At 50.6% G+C, this 24,873-nt stretch overlaps 1 long non-coding RNA gene across 1 annotated transcript in view; it reads right to left on the reverse strand.

Moving 5' to 3' along the window:
- The window catches only part of LOC141126700 (uncharacterized), a 107,076-nt gene extending 82,739 nt beyond the window's left edge, over positions 1 to 24,337 (reverse strand). The window contains exon 1 of the long non-coding RNA XR_012241438.1: positions 24,160 to 24,337. This is a non-coding gene — a long non-coding RNA (uncharacterized lncRNA). The remainder of the gene's footprint in view (positions 1 to 24,159) is intronic.
- Between the last annotated feature and the right edge of the window lie 536 nt (positions 24,338 to 24,873).

The raw sequence follows: 24,873 nt of genomic DNA on the forward strand, positions 1-24,873 counted from the left end.
GCTTGCCAGTTCACCAGAAGGAGTAGCGGCACTAGTACTTCTCTGCTCCATACGAGGGACCTGCGGTTCTTGCACTTCAAGGACAGAAGAAGAAGTTCGGGGTCTGGTACGCCTGACCTTAGCAGGGACCACAACTCTGTCGTCAGAGCTATCTGTCATGGAGCCGCTGTCCTCTACAGGATCGTATTCTGAGCCTGAATCTGACAGATGAGTGACTTCCTCTTCACTATCTGTCATGCTTAGAAACGTGTAGGCCTCTTCACTAGTGTACCTTCGATTTGCCATTTTGGGCTCTAAATTTAGGGGTACACTAGTGAGACTCACAGGCAAAAAAGCTCCTGACTGTCAGCGACTGTATCAAAACACTACCAAAAAACTGTTAGCGATCGCAGGGATCAGGCCTGACTCTGCGAACGCTGCAGTTGTGTGCTTAGTGTTTTGTAAGTGACAGTTATCGATCGATACTGCACTTGGTGGGCTGGGCTGGGCTGGGCCGAGGGGGCAAAACGCAGGTGCTAGCAGGTATCTGGGCTGATCCCGCTAACACTGTGTTTTTGGGAACCCTAAACTGCTGGGGATGCTAGTATAGATCTGATCGGATCAGATATTGATCTGTTCAGATACTATAGCACTAAGGGAGGTGTATGCTGCGTGCGTGGGTGTTAGCGGTACTGTCGCTAATCTGACGCTGCCTGGGGCGACGCAGACCTTATCTGATCCTAAAAACGTAACTTATATCACCGCCAGGCGATCAGGGGGTTAAACCTTTATAAGGTAATAAACGGCGGGTACCCTAAAACTATAATAAACTATAATAAACTACAAAAAACAAACTAACTAACCAGCGTCACCCGTAACACTTATACGGTGATCGCTGGTGAAAGGGTTAACTAGGGGGCAATCAGGGGGTTAAAACCTTTATTCGGTAGTAAATGGGGGTCCCTGTCGCTATAAAACACTGACAGCGAACCTATATACTTACCTCCCTAACTAGCGGCACCTGTGTCACAAATACAGCGATCAGAAAAACGATCGCTTAGTGACACTGGTGTCGGGGGGTGATCAAGGGGTTAACCTTTATTAGGGGGGGTTAGGGGGGTACCCTAGACCTAAAGGGGGTACCCCAGACCTAAAGGGGGCTAACCTAACTGCCCTAACACTTATAACTGTCACAAACTGACACCAATGCAAAAAAAAACCAAAACTGCTATTGGTGTCAGTGTGACAGGGGGTACGGGGGGGTACAGGGGGGTGATCGGGGGGTGAAGGGGGGTGACAAGTGTGCCTGGCGTGTTCTACTGAAAGTGTAGTGTTGTACAGACTTACTTGATATCTTCTCTCCTCAGCGCCGGAACGAAAAAGACCGGCTCGAGGAGGGATGATATCACTTCCTCTCCCTCTGTTTACATTACAGAGGGAGAGGAAGCATTCTCATTCGCCGGGAGCGATCGGGAGGGGGTGGCCAACAATGGATGGCCTCCCCCCCACCTCTCATCGCCCGGGAACGAATGGCGACCACCTCGGGCACGGGGGGGGGGGTCCGATCGGACCCCCCGCCCGCGGGAAGGCAATCACGTACTAGGTACGTGATTTTGCCTGCCCGTGCCATTCTGCAGACATATATCTGCGTGAGGCGGTCGTCAAGTGGTTAAAGCCTCATGTACACTGCTGCTGGTAAACGGACTTGTAAATGCGACAAAACAGACATTTTAAATGTGGGTTACTATCTTTCAAGAGAGGTTGTAAAAACATCCGTGTACATTAAGCCTAATGGCGTCTTAGTCCGTAGGGTTCAATACGGAGTTGGCTCCGCTCTTTACAGCTTCAACTCTTCTGGGAAGGCCGTCTACAAGGTTTAGGAGGGTGTCTATGGGAATGTTTTATTTATTTTATTTCCATTACTTATATAGCGCCGTCAATTTATGCAGCGCTTTACATATTCATTGTACATTCACATCAGTCCCTACCCTCAAGGAGCTTACAATCTAAGGTCCCTAACTCACATTCATATACTAGGGACAATTTAGACAGGATCCAATTAACCTACCAGCATGTCTTTGGAGTGTGGGAGGAAACCCACACAGTCACAGGGAGAACATGCAAACTGCAGGCAGGTAGTGTCGTGGTTGGGATTCGAACCAGTGACCCTTCTTACTGATAGGTGAGCATGCTAACCACTGTGCCGCCCCTTCTTCCAAAAGTGCACTTGTGAGTAGGGATGAGCTTCGAGTTCGAGTCGAACTCATGTTCGACTCGAACATTGGCTGTTCGCAAGTTCACCGAACAGCGAACAATTTGGGGTGTTCGCGGCAAATTCGAATGCCGCGGAACACCCTTTAAAAGTCTATGGGAGAAATCAAAAGTGCTAATTTTAAAGGCTAATATGCAAGTTATTGTCATAAAAAGTGTTTGGGGACCTGGGTCCTGCCCCAGGGGACATGGATCAATGCAAAAAAAAGTTTTAAAAACGGCCGTTTTTTCAGGAGCAGTGATTTTAATAATACTTAAAGTCAATCAATAAAAGTGTAATATCCCTTTAAATTTCGTACCTGGGGGGTGTCTATAGTGTGCCTGTAAAGGGGCGCATGTTTCTTGTGTTTAGAACAGTCTGACAGCAAAATGACATTTTGAAGGAAAAAACTCATTTAAAACTACCCGCGGCTATTGCATTGCCGACAATACACATAGAAGTTCATTGATAAAAACGGCATGGGAATTCCCCAAAGGGGAACCCCGAACTAAAATTAAAAAAAAAAAATTACGTGGGGGTCCCCCTAAATTCCATACCAGGCCCTTCAGGTCTGGTATGGATATTAAGGGGAACCCCGACCAAAATTTAAAAAAAAAAATGACGTGGGGTTCCCCCTAAATTCCATACCAGACCCTTCAGGTCTGGTATGGATTTTAAGGGGAACCCCGCGCCAAAAAAAAAAAAAAAAACGGCGTGGGGTCCCCCCAAAAATCCATACCAGACCCTTATCCGAGCACGCAACCTGGCAGGCCGCAGGAAAAGAGGGGGGGACAAGAGTGCGGCCCCCCCTCCCTCCTGAACCGTACCAGGCCACATGCCCTCAACATTGGGAGGGTGCTTTGGGGTAGCCCCCCAAAACACCTTGTCCCCATGTTGATGAGGACAAGGGCCTCATCCCCACAACCCTGGCCGGTGGTTGTGGGGGTCTGCGGGCGGGGGGCTTATCGGAATCTGGAAGCCCCCTTTAACAAGGTGACCCCCAGATCCCGGCCCCCCCCCTGTGTGAAATGGTAAGGGGGTACATAAGTACCCCTACCATTTCACGAAAAAAGTGTCAAAAATGTTAAAAATGACAAGAGACAGTTTTTGACAATTCCTTTATTTAAATGCTTCTTCTTTCTTCTATCTTCCTTCATCTTCTGGTTCTTCTGGCTCTTCTGGTTCTTCTGGTTCTTCCTCCGGCGTTCTCGTCCAGCATCTCCTCCGCGGCGTCTTCTGTCTTCTTCTCCTCGGGCCGCTCCGCACCCATGGCATGGGGGGGAGGCTCCCGCTCTTCTCTTCTTCTCTTCTTCTTTTCTTCTTTTCTTCTTTTCTTCTCTTCTTCTCTTCTTCTTCATTTTCTTCTCCGGGCCGCTCCGCAATCCATGCTGGCATGGAGGGAGGCTCCCGCTGTGTGACGGCGCTCCTCGTCTGACAGTTCTTAAATAACGGGGGGGCGGGGCCACCCGGTGACCCCGCCCCCCTCTGACGCACGGTGACTTGACAGGACTTCCCTGTGGCATTCCCCGTGACGTCACAGGGAAGTCCCGTCAAGTCACCGTGCGTCAGAGGGGGGCGGGGTCACCGGGTGGCCCCGCCCCCCCGTTATTTAAGAACTGTCAGACGAGGAGCGCCGTCACACAGCGGGAGCCTCCCTCCATGCCAGCATGGATTGCGGAGCGGCCCGGAGAAGAAAATGAAGAAGAAGAGAAGAAGAGAAGAAAAGAAGAAAAGAAGAAAAGAAGAAAAGAAGAAGAGAAGAAGAGAAGAGCGGGAGCCTCCCCCCCATGCCATGGGTGCGGAGCGGCCCGAGGAGAAGAAGACAGAAGACGCCGCGGAGGAGATGCTGGACGAGAATGCCGGAGGAAGAACCAGAAGAACCAGAAGAGCCAGAAGAACCAGAAGATGAAGGAAGATAGAAGAAAGAAGAAGCATTTAAATAAAGGAATTGTCAAAAACTGTCTCTTGTCATTTTTAACATTTTTGACACTTTTTTCGTGAAATGGTGCCCTTACCATTTCACACAGGGGGGGGGCCGGGATCTGGGGGTCACCTTGTTAAAGGGGGCTTCCAGATTCCGATAAGCCCCCCGCCCGCAGACCCCCACAACCACCGGCCAGGGTTGTGGGGATGAGGCCCTTGTCCTCATCAACACGGGGACAAGGTGTTTTGGGGGACTACCCCAAAGCACCCTCCCAATGTTGAGGGCATGTGGCCTGGTACGGTTCAGGAGGGAGGGGGGGCCGCACTCTTGTCCCCCCCTCTTTTCCTGCGGCCTGCCAGGTTGCGTGCTCGGATAAGGGTCTGGTATGGATTTTTGGGGGGACCCCACGCCGTTTTTTTTTTTTTGGCGCGGGGTTCCCCTTAAAATCCATACCAGACCTGAAAGGTCTGGTATGGAATTTAGGGGGAACCCCACGTCATTTTTTTTTTAAATTTTGGTCGGGGTTCCCCTTAATATCCATACCAGACCTGAAGGGCCTGGTATGGAATTTAGGGGGACCCCCACGTCATTTTTTTTTTTTAATTTTGGTTCGGGGTTCCCCTTTGGGGAATTCCCATGCCGTTTTTATCAATGAACTTCTATGTGTATTGTCGGCAATGCAATAGCCGCGGGTAGTTTTAAATGAGTTTTTTCCTTCAAAATGTCATTTTGCTGTCAGACTGTTCTAAACACAGGAAACATGCGCCCCTTTACAGGCATACTATAGACACCCCCCAGGTACGAAATTTAAAGGGATATTACACTTTTATTGTTTGACTTTAAGCATTATTAAAATCACTGCTCCTGAAAAAACGGCCGTTTTTAAAACTTTTTTTTGCATTGATCCATGTCCCCTGGGGCAGGACCCAGGTCCCCAAACACTTTTTATGACAATAACTTGCATATAAGCCTTGAAAATTAGCACTTTTGATTATTCATGTTTGTGTCCCATAGACTTTAACGGTGTTCGCATGTTCGAACGAACTTTTTTCCTGTTCGCATGTTCTGGTGCGAACCGAACAGGGGGGTGTTCGGCTCATCCCTACTTGTGAGGTCAGGCACTGATGTTGGACGAGAAGGTCTGGCTCACAGTCTCCACTCTAATTCGTCCCAAAGGTGTTCTATCAGGTTGAGGTCAGTTCTCTTTGCAGGCCAGTCAAGTTCTTCCACCCCAAACTCGCTCATTCATGTCTTTATGGACCTTGCTTTGTGCACTGGTCAAAATCATTTGGTGGAGGGGGGATTATGAATTAGAGTGGAGACATTGAGACATTGAGGCACAGCACACCGGGGCACAGGACATGAGGGCACAGGACATCAGGGCACAGCACATCAGGGCACAAGACATTGAGGCACAGCACACCGGGGCACAGGACATGAGGGCACAGGACATCGGGGCACAGCACATCAGGGCACGGGGCACATCAGGGCACAGGACATCAGGGCACAAGGCACATCAGAGCATGGGACACATCAGAGCATAGGACATCGGGTCACAGCACATCAGGGCAAGGGGCACATCGGGGCACATCAGGGCACATAGCACATCAGGGCATGGGGCACATCAGGACATGGGGCACATCAGGGCACATGGCACATCGGGGCACATCGGGGCGCATCAGGGCACATCAGGGCACATAGCAGATTAGGGCACATAGCACATCAGGGCACATAGAACATCGGGGCACATTAGGGCACATAGCACATCAGGGCACATAGCACATCGGGGCACATCAGGGAACGGAACACATCAGGGCACATAGCACATCAAGGAACGGGGCACATCAGGGCGCAGGGCACATCAGGGTACATGGCACATCAGTGCATGGGGCACATCATGGCACGGGGCACATAGCACATCAGGGTACAGGGCACATCAGGGCACATAGCACATCAGGGAACGGGACACATCAGGGCACATAGCACATCAGGGCACATAGCACATCAGGGCACGTAGCACATCAGGGAACGGGGCACATCAGGGCACATAGCACATCAGCGCACGGGGCACATCAGGGCACATAGCACATCAGGGCACATAGCACATCAGGGCACGGGGCACATCAGGACATGGAACATCGGGGCACATAGCACATCAGGGCACATAGCACATCGGGGCACATCAGGGCACATAGCAGATTAGGGCACATAGCGCATCAGGGCACATAGAACATCGGGGCACATCAGGGCACGGGGCATATCAGGGCACATAGTACATCAGGGCACATCAGGGAACGGGACACATCAGGGCACATAGCACATCAAGGAACGGGGCACATCAGGGCGCAGGGCACATCAGGGCACAGGGCACATAGCACATCAGCACATGGGGCACATCAGGGCACGGGGCACATAGCAAATCAGGGCACAGGGCACATCAGGGCACATAGCACATCAGGGAACGGGACACATCAGGGCACATAGTACATCAGGGCACATAGCACATCAGGGCATGGGGCACATAGCACATCAGTGCATGGGGCACATCAGGGCACGGGGCACATCAGGGCACATAGCACATCAGGGAACGGGACACATCAGGGCACATAGCACATCAGCACACGGGCACATTAGGGCACATAGCACATCAGGGCACGCGGCACATCAGGGCACATAGCACATCAGGGCACAGGGCACATAGCACATCGGGGCACTGGGCACATCAAGGCATAGGGCACATCAGGGCATGGGGCACATGGCACATCAGGGCACATAGCACATTAGGGTACATAGCACATCGGGGCACATCAGGGCACATCAGGGCACATAGGGACACATCAGGGCACATAGCACATCAGGGCATGGGGCACATCAGGGCACATAGCACATGGTACATCAGGGCACATTATGGGGCACATTATGGGATCGTTTACTAGCCTGGCCAGCATGCAGGAAGCGTCTGTCTGTAGTTCTCTCTCATGTCATGCAGCGCTGCTCGCTCCTCGGCGGCCCCTCCTCTCTTCTCGTCTATCCCCATTGGCTTGTGACATCATATGGGATAGACGAGAAGAGAGGAGGGGCCGCTGGGGAGCAAGCAGTGCTGCATGACATGAGAGAGAGAACTTACTACAGACAGACGCTTCCTGCGCTACTCTGCATGCTGGCTAAATCTCGATCTACCCGTCAGGCGCCAGCTGTCGGCGATTGATGGGTAGATTGCCCCGGACCTCCGAGGCAATAGGAGGCCACTGAAACCGGCCCACTGAGCCATCGGTCCACCGGAAAACTCCCGGTAGTCCCGATGGCCAGTCCATCCCTGATTCCACCTCCTCCCTAGCTCCCTTAGTGATGTCATCTCTCACATTCACTTTATTACTGAGGGAGGAGACACCCGGTGACCCCGCCCCCTCTAACGCACGGGGACTTCCTTATGGCTTTGCCCGTGCATCAGAGGGGGCGGGGTCACTGGGTAGCCCTGCCCTCAATATTAAAAGAACTGTCAGAATAACAGAAGCGTCACACAGCGGGAACCTCCCATGAATGAGGATCGTCTGGAGATCGAAGCGGGGGAAGAAGAAGCCATGGAGGAAGATGCGGACGAGAAGGCCGAAGGAAGAAGCAGAGGATCAGAGGAAGAAGCAGAGGAAGAAGTGGGGGAAGAACAAGATGGAGGAAGAAAACCGAATGAAGACCAGAAGAAGATGGAAGAAGAAGAGGGGAAAGAAGAAGACATTAATAAAGGAATTGTCAAAAACCGGCTACTGTCTAACATTTTTGACAGTTTTTTTGTGAAATGGTAGGGGTACATTTGTACCCCATTACCATTTCACACAGCGGGGGCCGGGATCTGGGGCCCCCCTTGATAGAGAGGGCTTCCAGATTCCGATGAGCTCCCCCCACTCGCAGACCCCCACAACCACCGGGCAAGGGTTATGGGGATGAGGCTCTTGTCCCCATCAACATGGCGACATCCTCCCCATGTTTAGGGCATGTGGCCTGGTACGGTTCAGGAGGGGGGCACTCTCTCATCCCCCCCTCTTTTCCTGCAACCTGCCAGGTTGCGTGCTCGAATAAGGGTCTGGTATGGATTTTTAGGGGGGACCCCACGCCATTTAAAAAAAAAAATTTTGTTCCCCTTAATATCCATACCAGACCTAAAGGGCCTGGTAGGGAATTTAGGTGGACCCCCAAGCATTTTTTTTTTTTAATTTTGGTTTGGGGTTCCCCTTAATATACATACCAGACCCAAAGGGCCTGGTAATGCACTGTGGGGGAATCCCAGGCCGTCTTTTTCAATGACTTTTATGTGTATTGCAGAGACCTGACAATTCATTATAGCCGTCGCTAGCGCTAGTACTTTTAAATGACTTTTTTTCCTTTGAAATGTCATTTTGCTGTCAGACTGTTCTAAACACGGGAAACGTGCGCCTCTTTACAGGCATACTATAGACACCCCCCAGGTACGAAATTTAAAGGGATATTACACTTTTATTGTTTCACTTTAAGCATTATTAAAATCACTGCTCCCGAAAAAACGGCCATTTTTAAAACTTTTTTTTGCATTGATCCATGTCCCCTGGGGCAGGACCCAGGTCCCCAAACACTTTTTATGACAATAACTTGCATATAAGCCTTTAAAATTAGCACTTTTGATTATTCATGTTTGTGTCCCATAGACTTTATTGGTGTTTGCGTGTTTGGACAAATTTTTTGCCTGTTCGCATGTTCTGGTGCAAACCGACCACGGGGGTGTTCGGCCCATCCCTAGTGAACATGCCACATAGTTTAGACTGGTCACAGTTGGCGGGGTGACTCCCATGAAGGCGCTGTGATCGAAAATGGATTTACATCGCAGGAAACTTTCTTTTTTTTTCTATTTTAATAAAGGAATTGTCCAAAACTGTCTCCTGTCATTTTTACTTTTTTGACACTTTTTTGGTGAATAGGCAGGGGTACAATGTACCCGATACCCATTTACATAGGGGGGGCGGGATCTGGGCCCCCTCTTGTTAATGGGGGATTCCAGATTCTGATAAGCCCCCCGCCCGCAGATCCCCACAACCACTGGGCAAGGGTTGTGGGGAAGAGGCCCTTGTCCCCATCAACATGGGGACAAGGTGTTTTGGGGGGACCCAAAAAGCCCCCTTCCCATGTTGAGGGCATGTGGTCTGGTACGGTTCAGGAGGGGGGGCGTTCTCTCGTCCCCTCTTTTCCTGCGGCCTGCCAGGTTGCGTGCTTGGATAAGGATCTGGTGTGGATTTTGGGGGGACCCACACGCCATTTTTTTATTTTAGCGTGGGAGTTCCCCATAATATCTATACCAGACCCAAAGGGCCTGGTAATGGACTGGGGGGGGACTCACACCATTTTTTCAATGATTTTTATGTATATTCCAGGGATCCAACATAACATTACAGCCGCGAGCAGTTTTGAATTACATTTTTTTTCATTTAGAAATGTAATTTTGCTGCTCTCATTCATTATACTATGTACGGCCATTATGTAAGCAGCCTTACATAGTGTGTAGCATGGACTTAGCCCTCTGAGCCATGATTGGCCAAAGGCACCCTGCCATTCAAGCCTCTCACAGCAGAGCATGCTGTGATTGGCAAAAGCATGCACACCGCGGCGCGCCACGGTGAAAGATGGGCGTGGTTTATGTGAAATAGTGGACGTGGCTTAAATGGGCTTGGCTCAAAGGGTGTGTGGTTAGAGTCTGAGATGAATAAGGGATGGAGAGGGAAAGGGGGAGAGAGGAATGAAGGGACAGCAGCCCCAGATCCTACACAACAATAGAAATATATGTATTCTAGAAGGTTTAACAATCAGTAGATAAAGATACTCCAAACACCTGGTGTTAGCGCTTCAATCATCCCGGCACCATGATTGTTATGGCGTCAGGATGATTGAAGCGCATTATTTCTATTATTACATTGTAATATAAAATTAAATTATTCAACTCACCATAATGCAGAATCAGTGGAAGCCCTGAGCGTGTCACCTGCCACGTCGCCTGTCCCCAGCAGAGTCTGTCCTTGCATCAGGTGCCCCAGCAGAGTCCCTCCTTGCATCACATCAGATTCCTCAGTCCCCCTTTTCCCATCAGAGTCCATAGTCTCCCCCTTTCCAATCCTTCTTCACATCAGAGTCTGCAGTCTTCTGGCACCTTTATACATTAGAGTTCTCAGTTTCCTCCTTTCCCATCAGAGTCCCCAGCTTCCCCCCCTTCCTTCATCACATCAAAGTCTGCAGTCACCTGGCACCCTTTCACATTAGAGTTCTCAATTCCCCCTTTCCAATCAGGGTCCTCAGTTCCCCCCCTTTTAATCAGAGTCCTCAGTCCCCCCTCTTTCCAATCAGAGTCCTCAGTTCCCCCCTTTCCAACTAGAGTCCTCAGTTCCTCCCTTTGACATCCGAGTCCTCTGTCCCCCTGTTCCCATCAGAGTCCATAGTTTCCCCCTTTCCAATAAGAGTCCTCAGCCCCCCCTTCACACCAGAGTCCTCAGTCCCCTCTTTCCAATCAGAGTCCTCTGTCCTTCCCTTTCCCATCAGAGTCCTCAGTTCCCCCCTTTCCAGAGTCCTCAGTCCCCTCCCCCCGCTTCACATCATTCTAATGTCCCCTGGAATCATTTCACATCACAGCTCTCAGTTTCCCCTTTCCCATCAAAGTCCTCAGTCCCCTCCTTTCACATCAGAGTCCTCAGGTCCCCCCTGCCCCCTCTCATATCAGAGATGTCAGTTCCCCCTCCTCCTTCACATCAGAACCTTCAGTCCCCCCCTTCCTTTCACATCAGAGTCCTCAGCCCCCCCCTCGTTCTTTTCACAAGGGAGTCCCACCACCTCCCAATCTTTAGCAAAGCATGGCTGTGGCAGCATGACAGTGGTCAATAGGCGGGCAAGGTCTAAATGGAGGTCCACTCCCTACCCCGTCTGAATGCAGCTTGGGCATTACAGCATGATGATGAGCGGCCGCTGGCGCCGTGTGTTCAGTGGAGAGGGGAGGGGCCGATCCGTGCGAGAGGAGAAGCCGATTCATTGGCTGCACGGATCGAGCCCCCTTCCTCTCTCCACTGAACACAAGGGGGAGCGATCTAGCGGTGGCGGCGGTGGCTCCTGTGGCCATTTTGCTAAAGCCAGCTGCAAAAAAAAGGTAAAATGAAAACATTCCCGATTTCCCTGGGCAAATCCCCATTCGGGACAGCCTCCGATCGGGACGAGGGTCCCAAAATCGGGATTGTCCCGGGAAAATTGGGACTGTTGGCAACTATGCTTATGGGGACCCTTGTCCAACACTGCTCCCATCTGCACTAATTGCAAAGCTCTTCCCACAATGTTCATCAGTGCACCCCTCTACCAACACTGCCCACCCCTTCCCCCTCTGCACCCCTCTTCCAGCACTGTTCATCGTTTGCACCTCCAGGGCACTGTGCAATAAAACTTTCTAAATTTCGCAAAGTTACCATGATTACTGGATGCCATTAGCAGTTTACGGTTTATAATTGATTTTGTCTACAATTGCCTTATTGTTTTCATTAAAAGTGTCATTTTTGTGGGATGTGGCCAAACTGAGATCTCAGAAGTAACCATTTTTGTGTCATTTGAAAACCTCTCAATATCCTGCAGGGTTGACATTGAAGAATACAAAAGCATCTTGGCGATAATTGGAGCTGTCTGGGAGATTAACAATAACCCCAATCTTCTGCGCAATGTGACCCTGGGCTATCATATATTTAGTACTTGTAATGATCCAATGAAATCTGTGGCATATATCATAAGGATATTGTCTGGAGAAAAGGACGCTCCTAATTATTACTGTAAGGGACATGGAGAATTAGCTGGTTTTATTGGTGACAGCACTTTCCATACAAATTATGCCATGGCCCAGTTACTTAGTATGTATCGGTATACACAGGTAAGTGATCACTTCAATATAGTATGAGTCTAACACGTGTGTTCAATAGATGTCTTAGTACAGTCTTGGTGGAATATTTTTAGCATTACCTTTCTTTAATGAATGCAGATCAGAATTAACAGACATTTGAATATTTCAGGTACAGAACATTGTATCTAATGGGCTTAGCCACCCTGAGCCATGATTGGCCAAAGGCAGGGTGCTTTTGTCCAATCATGGCTCAAGGGGCTAAGTCCACACCCCACACTATATAAGGCTGCTTAAATAATGGCTGTACATAGTGTAATGAATGAGAGCAGCAAAATTACTTTTTCAAAGGAAAAAATGTCATTTAAAACTGCTCGCGGCTGTAATGTATTGTCGGATCCTGGCAATACATCAATACATTAAAAAATCATTAAAAAAAATGGTGTGGGTTCCCTTCCCCAGTCCAATATCAGGCCCTTTGTGTCTGGTATGGATTTTAAGGGGAACCCCACACCAAAATGAAAAAAAAAATGACGTGGGGGTCCCCCCAAAATCCATAGCAGACCCTTATCCAAGCACGCAACCTGGCAGGCCGCAGGAAAAGGGGGGATGAGAGAGCCCCCCCCACTCCTGAACCTTATCAGGTTACATACCCTGAACATGGGGAGGGTGCTTTGGGGTCCCCCCAAAACATCTTGTCCCCATGTTGATGGGGACAAGGGCCTCATCCCCACAACCCTTGCCCAGTGGTTGTGGGGGTCTGCGGGCGGGGGGCTTATCGGAATCTGGAAGCCCCCTTTAACAAGGGGCCCCAGATTCCGCCCCCCCGTGTGAATGGGTATCGGGTAGATTGTTTTTTTTAAATAAAGGAATTGTCAAAAACTGTCTCCTGTCATTTTTACTTTTATGACACTTTTTTTGGTGAATGAGTAGGGGTACAATATACCCATTCACATAGGGGGGCGAGTTCTGGGGTGGCCCCTTGTTAAAGGGGGCCTCCAGATTCCAATAAGCCCCCCACCTGCAGACCCCCACAACCACCGGGCAAAGGTTGTGGGGAAGAGGCCCTTGTCCCCATCAACATGGGGAGAAGGTGTTTTGGGGCAGACCCCAAAGCACCCTCCCCATGTTGAGGGCATGTGGCCTGGTACGGTTCAGGAGGGGGGGCACTTGCTTATTCCCCCTTTTCCTGCGGCCTGGCAGGTTGCGTGCTCGGAAAGGGTCTGGCATGGATTTTGGGGGACCCCCACGCCATTTTTGTTTTTAATTTTGTGTCAGAAACCATGAAATCAGACCGAGACAGAAGTACAGTTAAATCACACTTGTTTAATAATAATAGTAAATAGAACAAACATAGTCTAAACATAGCCAGAGTTCAGTAACAAGAAGGGATAGTCAGACAAGCCAAACGTCAGGAAGCCGGAGATGTGCGTAGTAAAACAGCAAGCAGGATCTGAAGCCAGAAGGGATGACAGCCAAGCAGGAACGCAGGAGAATGTCTCTGTGATGTTGACTAAGGCAAAGGCAGAGATCGTATGGGCTGAACAGCTTAAGTAGGCAGGACTGATGAGCAGGATATTAACAGCTGAGTAACTGTGGAGAGATAGGAGCTGGAAATTAGCCGAAAGCTGAGCAGCCAGCTCAGAGAAGGAAGGGCTGAGCCCAGCCCTGACAGTACCCCCTCCTCAACGACCCCTCCCCCTCGGTGGACCTCCAGGCTTGAGGAGAAAACCTCTATGGAAATCACAGAGGACAGGGGCATGTATGTTCGAGGATGAGACCCAAGGGCGTTCCTCCGGACCGTACCCTTTCCAATGCAACAGGTACTGTATGCGGCCATGGAACCTACGGGAGTCAACAATGGACTATACTTAATACTCCTCATGTTTCTCAACCTGTACAGGGTGAGGACGTGGCACCGAGGTGGTAAAGTGGTTGCAGACCAAAGGTTTTAATAAGGAGACATGAAATACATTCGAAATATGCAGATTAGAAGGAAGGTCTAAAGCGTCAGCAGGTTAATTCTGCGAAGAATACGGAAAGGCCCAATAAACCAAGGTGCGAACTTCAGTGAGGGAACACGAAGTCGGAGGCTGCGAGATAACAGCCAGACCCTGTCCCCAACCTGGTAGGCGTCTGCGGTCAGCATGAAGTCTGTACCTATCATTAGCAAGTCGCAAAGCCTCCTGGACTAGGGCCAAGTGGAACGAAGACCACGGAGATGCTCCTCCAATGCAGGAATACTCTGCGGAACAAACAAGTCAGGCAACATGGAAGGTTGAAAACCATAATTTGCCATAAACGGGGACAATCGGGAAGCAGAATTCAAATCACTGTTGTGAGCAAACCCTGCCCACAGTAATAGGTTTGACCAGTTGTTATTATTGTCAGAAATATAGCAACGTAGGAATTGCTCTAAGGACTGGTTGGCTCTTTCTGAGGCCCCATTAGACTGTGGCGCCGGCATCTTCTTCCCTTCATCTTCTCGGGCCGCTCCGCCCCCCTCTGACGCACGGTGACTTCCCTGTCCGCCCCCTCTGACGTCATGGGGAATGCCACAGGGAAGTCCCATTCAAGTCCCCGTTCATCAGAGGGGGCGGGGTCACCGGGTGGCCCCGCCCTCCATTAGTTAAGAACCGTCAGAAGCGTCACACAGCAGGAGTCTCCCATCATGGTGGATGCGGAGCGGCCCGAGAAGACGAAGGGAAGAAGACGCCGGTACCATGGAGAAAGATGCTGGACGAGAACACCGGAGGAAGAACCAGAAGAACCGGAGGAAGAAGATGGAGGAAGAAACCGAAGGGAGATAGAAGATAGAAGAAAGAAGATAGAAGAAAGAAGAAGCATTTAAATAAAGGAATTGTCAAAAAATGTCTCTTGTCATTTTTAATATTTTTGACACTTTTTTGTGAAATGGTAGGGGTACTCTTACCCCCTTACCATTTCACACAGGGGGGCCAGGATCTGGGGGTCCCCTTGTTAAAGGGGCTTCCAGATTCCGATAAACCCCCCGCCCGCAGACCCCCACAACCACTGGGCAAGGGTTGTGGGGATGAGGCCCTTGTCCCCATCAACATGGGGACAAGGTGTTTTGGGGGGGACCCCAAAGCACCCTTCCCATGTTGAGGGCATGTGGCCTGGTACGGTTCAGGAGGGGGGGTGCTCTCTCATCCCCCTCTCTTTTCCTGCGGCCTGCCAGGTTGCGTGCTCGGAAAAGTGTCTGGTATGGATTTTTGGGGGAACCCCACGCCATTTTTAAAAAAAAATTTGGCCGGGGTTCCCCTTAATATCCATACCAGACCTGAAGGGCCTTGTACGTCTTTTTTTTTTATTTTGGTTCAGGGTTCCCCTGTGGGGAATTCCCATGCCGTTTTTATCAATGAACTTTTATGTTTCATTAATAGCCGCGAGTAGTTTTAAATTACTTTTTTTCCTTTGAAATGTCATTTTGCTGTCAGACTGTTCTAAACATAGGAAACATGTGCCCCTTTACAGGTATACTATAGACACCCCCCAGGTACGAAATTTAAAGGAATAATACACTTTTATTGTTTCACTTTAAGCATTATTAAAAAAAAAATTACCTGAAAAAACGGCCATTAAAAACTTTTTTTTGCATTTTTTCCATGTCCCCTGGGGCAGGACCCAGGTCCCCAAACCCTTTTTATGACAATAACTTGCATATAAGCCTTTAAAATTAGCACTTTTGATATCTCCCATAGACTTTCAAAGGGTGTTTTGCGGCTTTGCCGCAAACACCCCAAATTGTTCGCTGTTCGGCGAACTGGCGAACAGCTGATGTTCGAGTCGAACTCATCCCTAGTTGTTATGATGGTCAGAAAAATATCAACGTAGGAGATGCTCCAAGGACTGATTGGCTCATTCTGCGGCCCCATTCGACTGCGGGTGATATGCAGAGGACAAAGCAAGCTGAACTCCCAACTGTGAACAAAAGGCTTGCCAGAAAACGGGACACGAACTGACTACCCCTGTCCGAGACAATCACCTTGGGTGGCCCATGTAAGCGAAAGTTCTCCCGAGCAAAAATGGAAGCCAGTTCCTTAGAAGAGGGCAACTTTAGTGGAATACAATGACACATTCTGTCCACCACCATCACTGTCTACCATTCTGTCCCCACCATCACTGTCTACCATTCTGTCCCCACCATTACTGTCCGCCATTCTGTCCCCACCATCACTGTCCGCCATTCTGTCCCCACCATCACTTTCCGCCATTCTGTCCAACTATAACTGCCCATCATTCTGTTCCCTCATCAATGACTGCCATTCTGTCCAACCATCACTGTCTGCCATTCTGTCCAACCATCACTGTCTGCCATTCTGTCCCTCTCATCACTTCTCCACCATTCTGTCCCCACCATCACTATCCGCCATTCTGTACAATACCATCACTGTCCGCCATTCTGTCCTTTACCATCACTGTCCACTATTCTGTCCCCACCATCACTGTCAGTCATTCTGTCCACCACCATCACTGTCCATCATTCAGTCCACCACAATCACTGTCTACCATTCTGTCCCCACCATCACCATCCGTCATTCTGTCCCCCTCATCACTTTCCGCCATTCTGTCCAACCATCACTGTCCGCCATTCTGTTCCCCTCATCACTCTATGCATTCTGTCCCCACCATCACTGTCCGCCATTCTGTATTTCACCATCACTGTCCATTATTCTGTCCCCACCATCACTGTCCTTCATTCTGTCCACCACCATCACTGTCTACTATTCTGTCCTCACCATAACTGTCTGTCATTCTGTCCCAACCATCATTGTCCATTCTGTCCAACCATCACTGTCCACCATTCTATCCCCTCATCACTGTCTGCCATTCTATCCCCCTCATCACTGTCTGCCATTCTATCCCCCTCATCACTGTCTGCCATTCTATCCCCCTCATCACTGTCCGCCACTCTGTCCTCCTCATCACTGTCCGCCACTCTGTCCACAACCATGACTGTCCACCATTCTGTCCACAACCATCACTGTCCGCCATTCTGTCCACCACCATCACTGTCCGTCATTGTGCCCCAACCATCACTGTCGGCAATTCTGTACACCACCATCACTGTCCGCCATTCTGTCCCAACCATCACTGTCCACCATTCTGTCCCCTCATCACTGTCTTCCATTCTATCCACACCATCATTGTTTGCCATTCTGTCCCCACCATCACTGTCTGCCATTCTGTACCCCTCATTATTGTGTGCCATTGTGTCCCCCTCATCACTGTCCATCATTCTGTCCCTATCATCACTGTCCGCCATTCTATCCCCCTCATCACTGTCTACCATTCTGTCCCAATGATCACTGTCCGCCATTCTGTCCCCCCTCATCACTGTCCGCCATTCTGTCCCCCTCATCACTGTCCGCCATTCTGTCCACAACCATCACTGTCCGCCATTCTGTCCACCACCATCACTGTCCGCCATTCTGTCCACCACCATCACTGTCTGCCATTCTGTCCACCACCATCACTGTCCGTCATTGTGTCCACCACCATCACTGTCCATCATTCAGTCCACCACAATCACTGTCCATCATTCTGTCCCCCCTCATCACTGGCCGCCATTCTGTCCCACTCATCACTGTCTTCCATTCTACCCACACAATAACTGTCTGCCATTCTGTCCCCACCATCACAGTCTGCCATTCTGTACCCCTCATTACTATGCGCCATTGTGTCCCCCTCATCACTGTCCTGTATTCTGTCCAACCAGCACTGGCCATTCTGTCCACCACCATCACTGTCCGCCATTCTGTCCCCCTCATTACTGTGCGCCATTCTGTATAACCATCAATGTCTGTCATTCTGTCCTAACCATCATTGTCCGTCATCTGTCCACCACCATCACTGTCCATCATTCTGTCAACCACCATCACTGTCTACCATTCTGTCCCCACATCACTGTCTACCATTCTCTCCCCCCCAATCACTTTCCGCCATTCTGTCTCCACCATCACTGTCCACCATTCTGTACCCCTCATCACTTCTCCACCATTCTGTCCCCACCATCACTGTTCTTCATTTTGTCCACCACCATCACTGTCCACTATTCTGTCCCTACCATCACTGTCCACCATTCTGTCCACCACCATAACTGTCAATCATTCTGTCCCAACCATCACTGTCTGGCATTCTGTCACCGTCATCACTGTCCGCCATTCTATCCCCTTCATCACTGTCTGCCATTCTATCCCCCTCATCACTGTCCGGCATTCTGTCCCAATCATCACTGTCTGCCATTCTGTCTGCCTCATCACTGTCCATCATTCTGTCCCCTTCATCACTGTCCGTCATTCAGTCCCCACCATCACTGTCCGTCAGTGTCTGCCAACCATCGCTATCCGCCATACTCTCCCCTTCATCACTGTCTGCCATTCTGTCCAACCATCACTGTCCGCCATGTTGTCCCCACCATCAATGTCCATGATTCTGTCCCTACCATCGCTGCTCGCAATTCTGTTCCCACCATCACTGTCCACTATTCTGTCCCCACCATCACTGTCTGCTATTCTGTCCACCACCCTCACTGTTCTTCATTTTGTCCACCACCATCACTGTCCACTATTCTGTCCCTACCATCACTGTCCACCATTCTGTCCACCACCAAAACTGTCCGTCATTCTTTCTCAACCATCACTGTCTGGCATTCTGTCCCCCTCATCACTGTCTGCCATTCTGTACCCTTCATTACTGTCCGCCATTCTGTCCCCACCATCAATGTCTGCCATTCTGTCCCCCTCATCACTGTCTGCCATTCTATCCCCCTCATCACTGTCCGTCATTCTGTCCCCTTCATCACTGTCTGCCATTCTGTCCCACCATCACATTCCGTCATTGTGTGCCAACCATCGCTGTCCACCATACTCTCCCCTTCATCACTGTCCGTCATTCTGTCCCTACCATCGCTTTCCGCCATTCTGTCAATACCATCGCTTTCCGCCATTCTGTCCCCACCATCACTTTCCACTATTCTGTTCCCACCATCACTGTCCGCCATTCTGTCCACCACCATCACTGTCCACCACCATCACTGTCCACCATTCTGTACCCCTCATTATTGTGCACCATTGTGTCCCCTTCATCACTGTCCGTCATTCTGTCCCTACTATCGCTTTCCGCCATTCTGTCAGTACCATCGCTTTCCGCCATTCTGTCCCCACCATCACTTTCCACTATTCTGTTCCCACCATCACTGTCCACCATTCTGTCACCAACATCACTGTCTGACATTCTGTACCCCTCATTATTGTGCACCATTGTGTCCCACTTATCACTGTCAGCCATTCTGTCCATCATTCTGTCCACCACCATCACTGTCCGCCATTCTGTCCCCCTCATCACTTTCCGCCATTCTGTCCAACCATCACTGTCCAACCTTCACTGTCCGCCATTCTGTTTCGCTCATCACTGTCCACCATTCTTTCCAAACATCACTGTCCGCCATTCTGTCCCTCTTATCACTTCTCCATCATTCTGTCCACCACCATCACTGTCCACTATTCTGTCCCCACCATCACTTTCCACCACCATAACTGTCTTTCATTCTGTCCCCACTATCACTGTCCGCCATTCCGTCCCTTTCATCACTCTCTGCCATTCAGTCCAACCATCACTGTCCGCCATTCTGTCCAACCATCACTGTCTGCCATTCTATCCCCCTCATCACCGTCCATCACTCTGTCCTCCTCATACCTGTCCGCCATTCTGTCCCCTTCATCACTGTCCACCATCCTGTCCAACCATCACTGTCCACCATTCTGTCCAAACATTACTCTCTGCCATTCTATCCTCTTAATCACTGTCCATCATTCTATCCCCCTCATCACTGTCCGCCATTCTGTCCCCACCATCACTGTCCGCCATTCTGTCCCCACCATCACTGTCCGCCATTCTGTCCCCACCATCACTGTCCGCCATTCTGTCCCCACCATCACTCTCCGCCATTCTGTCCCCACCATCACTGTCTGCCATTCTGTCCCCACCATCACTGTCTGCCATTCTGTCCCCACCATCACTGTCTGCCATTCTGTCCCCACCATCATTGCCTTTCATTCTGTCCCCCTCATTTCTGTCCCTTTTATCCCTTCTCTGCCATTCTGTCCCCACCATCACTGTCTGCCATTCTGTCCCCACCATCACTGTCCACCATTCTGTCCCCACCATCACTGTCTGCCATTCTGTCCCCCTCATCACTGTCCACCATTTTGTCCCACTCATCCCTTCTCTGCCATTCTGTCCCCACCATCACTGTCTGCCATACTGTCCCCACCATCACTGTCCGTCATTCTGTTCCCCTCATCACTGTCCGCCATTCTATCCTCACCATCAATGTTCTCCATTCTGTCCAACCATTACTGTCCACCATTCTGCCCAACCATCACTGTCTGCGTATCTATCCTCCTCATCACTGTCCGCCATTCTGTCCCCCTCATCATCAGGGCTGTCTTAATGAGTGGGCACACCTGGGCATTGCCCAGGGGCCCTAGCTGCATGAGGGGCCCCTGTACTTTCCTCAAAGCAGTTTATTTCTTGACCCCATGCCGACCCAAAATTGGGGGCCCCATGATGGCACTGAGTGATGGATACACAGGGGAGGCAGGCTGGCAGTGGTGTGCCGTGCTGTGCAGAATGATACCTGTTATTTCACAGCCAGCAGGGAGGGGCAGGACCGGAGCGCCAGTGATCCTGCTCCACGCAGATTGAATGCTCGGGACCCGGAGGCCGCAGGGTAGGAGCTGGAGTGGGAGCTGCTGAGTTGGCAGCACTGAGAGCCCACCTGCAGAAGTAGCATTGTGGATGGTGTCATGGTGAGCCCAGCTGTCCAGCACTGTTTGCACTGAAAGGCTTGGAATGCCTGGATGGATGCTCCCTCCTCCGCCCCTCCTTCTGCCTGCTTGTTTGGTATAGGTGAGTCCAGTGCTGGAGGTGGGCACATAGCCAAAAGTTTACATGCACTGTATCTCCACCGGAAAAGGGGGTACTACATGGATGGAATAATGGTGCTGGGGGATATCAAGTCAAGGGTGTATGGGGAAAACAATGCTGAGGGGGTATCTGGGGTGTAACGGGGGTAGCAATGCTTGGGGTAGCTTTGGTGGCTATAGTGCTATAAGTATCAGGGATGTAGAGAGGACACAGTGTAGGGGGTATCAGGGATGTAGTGGGGTCACAATACAAGTGGTATCTCAAGGTATATGGTAACAGTGCTGGGGGGATATCTGGGATGTAGAGGGGTCAGAGTGCTGGGTGATATCTGGGGTGTAGAGGGGTCAAAGTGCTGGGGGACATCTGGGGTATAGAGGAGTCAGAGTGTTTGGGGTATATCTAGTGTGTAGAGGGGTCAGAGTGCTGGGGGGATATCTGGGGTGTAGAGGGTTCAGCGTGCTGGGGGGATATCTGGGGTGTAGAGGGGTCAGCGTGCTGGGGGGTATCTGAGGTGTAGAGGGGTCAGAGTGCTGGGGGGATATCTGGGGTGTAGAGGGGTCAGAGTGTTGGGGGTATATCTGGGGTGTAGAGGGGTCAGAGTGCTGGGGGTATATCTGGGGTGTAGAGGGATCAGAGAGCTGGGGGGATATCTGGGGTGTAGAGGGGTCAGAGTGCTGGGGGATATCTGGGGTGTAGAGGGGTCAGAGTGCTGGGGGATATCTGTGTTGTAAAGGGGTCAGAGTGCTGGGGGGATATCTGAGGTGTAGAGGGGTCAGAGTGCTGGGGGATATCTGTGTTGTAAAGGGGTCAGAGTGCTGGGGGGATATCTGTGACGTAGAGGGGTCAGAGTGCTGGGGGGATATCTGTGATGTAGAGGGGTCAGAGTGCTGGGGGGATATCTTGGATGTAGAGGGGTCAGAGTGCTGGGGGGATATCTGTGATGTAGAGGGGTCAGAGTGCTGGGGGGATATCTAGGGTGTAGAGGGGTCAGAGTGCTGGGGGGATATCTAGGGTGTAGAGGGATCAGAGTGCTGGGGGGATATCTAGGGTGTAGAGGGGTCAGAGTGCTGGGGGGATATCTTGGATGTAGGGGGGTCATAGTGCTGGGGGGATATCTGGGGTGTAGAGGGGTCAGAGTGCTCGGGGGATATCTGTGATGTAGAGGGGTCAGAGTGCTGGGGGGATATCTGGGGTGTAGAGGGGTCAGAGTGCTGGGGGATATCTAGGGTGTAGAGGGGTCAGAGTGCTGGGGGGATATCTGGGGTGTAGAGGGGTCAGAGTGCTGGGGGGATATCTGGGGTGTAGAGGGGTCAGAGTGCTGGGGGGATATCTGGGGTGTAGAGGGGTCAGAGTGCTGGGGGGATATCTGGGGTGTAGAGGGGTCAGAGTGCTAGGGGATATCTGGGGTGTAGAGGGGTCAGAGTGCTGGGGGGATATCTGTGATGTAGAGGGGTCAGAGAGCTGGGGGGATATCTGGGGTGTAGAGGGGTCAGAGTGCTGGGGGGATATCTGGGGTGTAGAGGGGTCAGAGTGCAGGGGGGATATCTGGGATGTAGAGGGGTCAGAGTGCTGGGGGGATATCTTGGATGTAGGGGGGTCATAGTGCTGGGGGGATATCTGGGGTGTAGAGGGGTCAGAGTGCTGGGGGGATATCTTGGATGTAGAGGGGTCAGAGTGCTGGGGGGATATCTGTGATGTAGAGGGGTCAGAGTGCTGGGGGGATATCTGGGGTGTAGAGGGGTCAGAGTGCTGGGGGGATATCTAGGGTGTAGAGGGGTCAGAGTGCTGGGGAGATATCTGGGGTGTAGAGGGGTCAGAGTGCTGGGGGGATATCTGGGGTGTAGAGGGGTCAGAGTGCTGGGGGGATATCTGGGGTGTAGAGGGGTCAGAGTGCTGGGGGGATATCTGGGGTGTAGAGGGGTCAGAGTGCTGGGGGATATCTGGGGTGTAGAGGGGTCAGAGTGCTGGGGGGATATCTGTGATGTAGAGGGGTCAGAGAGCTGGGGGGATATCTGGGGTGTAGAGGGGTCAGAGTGCTGGGGGGATATCTGGGGTGTAGAGGGGTCAGAGTGCAGGGGGGATATCTGGGATGTAGAGGGGTCAGAGTGCTGGGGGGATATCTGGGATGTAGAGGGGTCAGAGTGCTGGGGGGATATCTGGGATGTAGAGGGGTCAGAGTGCAGGGGGGATATCTGGGGTGTAGAGAGAGTCACAGTGCTGGGGGTATATCTGGGGTGTAGAGGGGTCAGAGTGCTGGGGGGATATCTGGGATGTAGAGAGAGTCACATTCCTTAGGGTATATCTGGGGTGTAGAGGGGTCAGAGTGCTGGGGGGATATCTGGGATGTAGAGAGAGTCACATTCCTTGGGGTATATCTGGGGTGTAGAGGGGTCAGAGTGCTGGGGGGATATCTGGGGTGTAGAGGGGTCAGAGTGCTGGGGGGATATCTGGAATGTAGAGAGAGTCACATTCCTTGGGGTATATCTGGGGTGTAGAGGGATCAGAGTGCTGGGGGGATATCTGGGGTGTAGAGGGGTTAGAGTGCAGGGGGGGATATCTGGGATGTAGAGGGGTCAGAGTGCAGGGGGGATAAACGAAAAGGAAGAAAGAGGGCGCACCAGCCTAGTGCATTATCCTTGAGTATATTTATTTAAAAACATGATAAAAATCTACTCACAAGGGTAGAAAGAAAATCGCGCTTATAGCAATCTTATGGCAGTTAGTCCACTGGTAGCAGTTTCCAGGTCCTAGGGAGAGGATGTACGAACCGCTGCTGGCTGACGCGTTTCGAAGGTGTCCCTTCTTCTTCAGAGCCTTAACTGTGTTATTCTCTTGCAGCTATTTGTGCATGTGTTCATCTGGGAGCCACATCCCAGATCTACTCTGAAGCCCCTCCCCCAAAAAGTGGGTGGTCTTACAAAGGATGGGCCTTTAGCTAAATGGTTATGATTATATTTATATATTCAAGTCTATAATTATAGTGATAGTTTGTCTCTCTTAGCTTTTCTTATCTTTTTATATTACACATGTGTGTACACACTAGTGATGCGTGTACCCGACAATAGACTGACCTAGATCCACATATATATCACAAAACAGGGCATCACCGATTGCAGATGGGGTATCGCAAGTGTCATATATGGGACAACAGTATAGGACAACAATATCTCTCACCTCCATGTCAAGGGGCCATCTGTGGGGACCACAGTTGTTCTAAAAGTGCACAGTTATTGCCCTTAGCCTCTACAGCCACCATCTACCCGTCCGATCGCATGTCTAGAAGTCCTGTAGCGGCGAGTGGAACGCACGCCACACTGTCTCTTCCAGGTTGCGGTCCACAGGACGGAAGTGCGTTCCTGACGTCACTTCCCGTGGGTCCATTGTCGCAGAGGATTGGCGTCTATAATAGTTATAATAAGATAAACAGTGGCCGCCATATTGTTGGAGCAAAAGATAGAGAACAAAAGCAGACAGAAGTGCCACGAGGGTTATCTCTCCATAGTCATTTTAAAAATAGTATTGGGAGGGCTGCTAACATAATAGAGCCTCAGTGATTAGAGAACCGTCAGAGGGGGAAAAAAAGGGGGGGGGAAGGCACCCCCATACTCATATTATTTAGATTTCACAGTGTAAAAAAAAAAAAAAAAAAAGCATAGACATGTCGATATGTGATCGTTATGCATACAAGGCTAATGCATGCATACACTTATGTGCACAGCCACATGCTATTTTGGGATTAACTTTATAAAAATCAAGAAGTGCAACACATCACTAGGGTTATATCTTGTGCTTAAAGACGAGTTCCACCCAGGGGGGCCGTCAAAAAAAAAAAAAATTAAAAGTCAGCAGCTACAAATACTGCAGCTGCTGACTTTTAATTGGACACTT

The sequence above is a fragment of the Aquarana catesbeiana genome, linkage group LG02 (assembly GCF_042186555.1).
Source record: "Aquarana catesbeiana isolate 2022-GZ linkage group LG02, ASM4218655v1, whole genome shotgun sequence".
Lineage (NCBI taxonomy): Eukaryota > Metazoa > Chordata > Amphibia > Anura > Ranidae > Aquarana > Aquarana catesbeiana.